General features: G+C 31.9%; 1 protein-coding gene across 1 annotated transcript in view; it reads left to right on the plus strand.

The window, feature by feature from the left end:
• Positions 1-4,507, plus strand: part of CFAP47 (cilia and flagella associated protein 47) — a 296,774-nt gene that overhangs the window by 200,405 nt on the left and 91,862 nt on the right. The window lies entirely within an intron of this gene.

The following is a 4,507-nucleotide window of genomic DNA, read 5'->3' on the forward strand; positions in this document are numbered from 1 at the left end:
AAAAAAAAAAAAATGCATGATACAAATTTTAAAATCTACCATTTACCTATATAGATATTAAAAGACGTTTTATATATGTACCACTTGAGGTTTATTAGAATTCCATTTATTATTGTAAGTTTCATTTTTTATGTCTTCTAGGAACCAACGAAAAATGCATGATTTTTTAATCAATAATATCTACTAACACTATATTACTTCTGTAATTCTCAAATAGTATTTGATAATAGGGCTATGATTTCCCATGTTTTACTGAGGAGTAAATTGAGGCTTAACTTGTTAACAGTCACGTAACTTGGCAATGGCAGAGCTGGGATTTGAACCTGGGAAATTGGCTCCAGGCTATTTGCTCGGTATTACTCTACCATATTGTCTCTTTCTAATGTTGAAAGAAACTTATTGACCATAGAAACATAGAAAATGTTGAGACATTATCTAATGGAGATTTTGGGGATTTTTTCCTATTTTTTATTTCTCCTCACTATTCCCTTCTAATTTGACATGCAAATACCTAATATGCCAGACGGTTATATCTCTCTCTCTTGAAAACTCCCTAACAGGGCACGAGTATATGGGGGGTTTGGGTTTTTGTCCCTACTCTGTCATAGCTTATCTCAATGTAGAGGCTAGGGAGAATGCTATCAAAAGCTTGGCTGAAATTGAATTTGGATTTTGTGGTTTGTTGCCATCACCAGTGTTGGATGCCATAATTGTAGAAGTATGAAAATCCATCCAGTGCTGCTGGTCTTTGAAAACAAGTGCTGGCTGCTATAAAGCATTTTATGTTCTTTTAAGTGACAGGAATGATTTGCAAAAGCAGAGCCTGAGGCATTGCAGAGAGGCGAGAGTAGATTTTGTATGGTTGGGTGCTTTCATGGTCCTTTGAATGATCCTTGTTGCTTTTATCACCTCTGCTTTCCCATGCAGCCTGTGCTCTGATGTTTCATTATGGCTTTAGCCATCTGTGTGGCATTACCCTAGAGGTTTTATGAGTACTGGACCTTTCTTCTTGACCCTTAATGCCCAAATCGGGAAAAGTATTAATTCTATTCCCACACTCTACTCACACGATTGCCTAAAGATAACTTCATTTGCATTAATAGCTCTATGAATGACATCGCATGCTGCATTTTCTATCTTTACATTAGATGATCTGTTACTTGATTGCCAGCTTAGACTGACCTCAGTACCAACCCTGGCACACAGTTGCAGGTGTTTAGTCAATACTAAATAGAAGAAATGTACTTCAAAACTCAAGTTTCTTCTAATATATATTTTAAATTACCTAGTACTACAATAATAGGACTATAATGAAATATGAGAATAAGGATAATTTATAAAGTTGGAGAAAAGTAAATTTGGAAACTGCCAATTCTCCTCTGTTGGGTTGAAGGAAAGACATTCCTGCAACTTTATCATGAATTCCACATTTAATTGGTGCAACACTCACTTGTAGTTCTTGATCATATATTAGAGACATAGTTCTTCCTGAGAGTGCAATGCAGCCTACACATGCCTATGGAACATAAATTTGACTTACTTTAGGAAGAAGCCTCCAGTGGCTGGTAAATCTATTCATGATATTCTGGAGAAAGTCTTTATATTTGATTTTTGAGGTACTAAGATATATTTGGCATTTTTATTAAAATTAAACTTGTATGTGTGCATGTGTGTGTGTTTCCCACTTGGCCAATAAAAATAATTTGTGTCGTTGTGGGGAGTTTACAGTCAAATGAAAAGGTGATTTGTAAGGTCATTGATTTTATTTATTTAAGACATAAAAATCTCACTGTAGTGGTTGCATAAGCATCCCAGTTACGTGTACAAGGGTTTCTTGTAAAGTATTTAATCATAATGATTTTAGAAAAATGCTTTAGAAACTTTTTCAATTAAACACACCCTTCAAAGATAGTTTTGTAATAAATGAAAAATTAAACATAACCTACTGGAATTTACTACCTCAATTAGATCATTCAGAAATTACAAAACTTTAAAACAATTGCTTTTGTCTTTAAAAAAATTTTTAAACATGGAAATACTTGAAAAAGTTTTACAAATACTGGTAACTCTTTGCTTCTGACTACTTTGCACTTTTATAAAAAGTGATTCTTCCCTTGTTATTGCATGAGTAGGGGGGCTAAGAATGTTTTACTACTAAAATTCCATTTTATCTCATGTAGGAATAAGTCATAGAAAAGAGTTTACATCAAAAATATGGTTTTACAAGGAGGCTTAGGAAGCCACCTTTCCTAACTGCAGTAAATCCAAGCAAATGATTGAACAATTAATTGCTTTTGATACCAGTGAAGCATATTTGACTTTATCGAACTAAGCAATGTTGAGTAATACAGATTTCAGATAAATGCGTGCCTAGATGCATAGATACATAAAGTTCTTCTGCTTATCTAATATGGTGGCTTACTTAATTATCCTGCATTAATTATCTTGCATATGCCATTGCTTAGTTCTGGAAAGATCCCCATGAATGACTATTAACTCTGCTTACACACGTTTGTATAGTGCTTCCAATTTGGGGTAATGTCTCACAATTTCTGTTATCGTCCTGCTAAGCAGTGCTTACAGAATGTGGTAGATATAATCTCTGAAACATGCACTATATTTTTAACAGCTTTATTATTTATTGTGGTGTAATTTACATTCAATAAATTGTACAAGTTTAAAGTATACATTTTGAGAAATTTTAACATACATATATACCCATGAAATCATTGACATAGTTGAAGCAATGAGTATCTGTCACTCCAAAATGTTTCCTTGTGCCCATTTTTAATCCATTTGCCTTCCTCTCTATACCTCAAGCCATCTTTGTACTAGGCAACAAGTCAAGCTGTTTTCTATCATTTTAAATGCATTTTATAACACTGTACATAAATAAAATCACATAGTGTGGACCATTTTAAGGCCGTTTTATATTGTACAAAAGAATTATTTTGAGATCAATCCACAGGGTCCATGAATCAATAGTTTATTCCTTTTAATGCTAAGCAGTATTCCATAGAAGATATACCACAATTTATTTTCCCTTTACCAAAAAGCATTTTGAAAAATTAGAGTGTTTAGCAAAGAAAATTTCCATTTTTCAATATAAAACTGGTGCTACTCAAAATATAAGTGTATAATTGCTACTTCTATTAGTTTTTTTCCTCCCTCACACTCTCTTCACACAAACTGAAAATCTCTGTTAAGCCAAAGATTTTCAATCGAATGTGGAGAGTTGATTTTACTTACTAGTGTTATTTCTATCATATTTATTTTTTTCCAAAGCAATCTAATAATTTTCCTGTCACTCTGACAAACTCAAGCACCAACAAGCAAAGTTTTTCAGTTATCTTTGTTTCTTTTTGGATCAGTTGACTCATCGTGAAGAGTGGATTAGAAAGAGCAAAACAGAACATGTATATATACTGTGGAAAAAAATCATGCTTTGGAAACACATATACTTCTCATAATCATTTATTTACTACATTTTGTTTGAAGGTTCATTGATGGGAATCAGATTGCTGGATACAATGCTATTCTTCTTAATAAGTGCACAAGAATCTGCTTGTCTTTTTCACAGTAGTTAATTCATAACCAAAAATAAAGAGGAAAGGGGAAAAGGTAATTTTAAAAAATGAAATTAAAATGACATTGTCAAGAAAAGGTTTTCCGTTGCAAAAATTATGTGTAAATTAACAGAATAATTCAAAGATACATTGCTTTAAAATGTCCCTTCATTTCAAACATAAATTACTGAAGAAACCCATAATTTCTTCTTTAATCCTCTTCACCTAGTTCTATTTTTGACATAAATACTTAATTTAATTTCTCATTCTGTTCTATAATATATAGCCTGTTATATAGAGCTTTTGAAATTTGAAAAAGAAAAAAAAAACAATTGCCCAGTTCCTTTTGTTAAGAGTTAATAAAATATAATAAACTTAAAATGGGTGTGTTGGAAAAAGGAAAAATTTGCTGAGTATATAATGGACTGAAATGAGTAAGAATAGGGATTGTATACTTGTAATTCTTGAAAATACAGATGGTCCCAGATTTATGATGGTTCTACATAGGATTTTTCAACTTTACAGTAAATAGTGCAAAAACAATATGTATTATGTTCTTTGACTTATGATGGAGTTCCATAATGGTAATCACATCAAAAATTATAAGATTGTTGACTTACCATCTTTTCAAAAGTTTTGAAAGTTTTATGAAAGTTTTGTCAGGACATGGCCTCATCATCAATCAAAGAGCATTTGCACATCACAATATTTGAGGTAATAAATAGAGTTAAAATGACTTAGGGATAAAATATTCAAGTATAGTTACCCCGAGACCAATAAGTTTTCCGAAAGCTAGTATGATTCAATTATTTACCACTTTTGCAGAAAAACTGTCAAAAAAATCACCACTTTAATGGAGATTTTGAAAATATTTCCTTAAACTTTCCATAAATTCTTCTCTACCAATATCAGTTTTACTGAGAGTTTTTTCTTTTCTTTTT

The sequence above is a fragment of the Otolemur garnettii genome, unplaced genomic scaffold (assembly GCF_000181295.1).
Source record: "Otolemur garnettii isolate 467f Iridium unplaced genomic scaffold, OtoGar3 scaffold00072, whole genome shotgun sequence".
Taxonomy (NCBI): domain Eukaryota; kingdom Metazoa; phylum Chordata; class Mammalia; order Primates; family Galagidae; genus Otolemur; species Otolemur garnettii.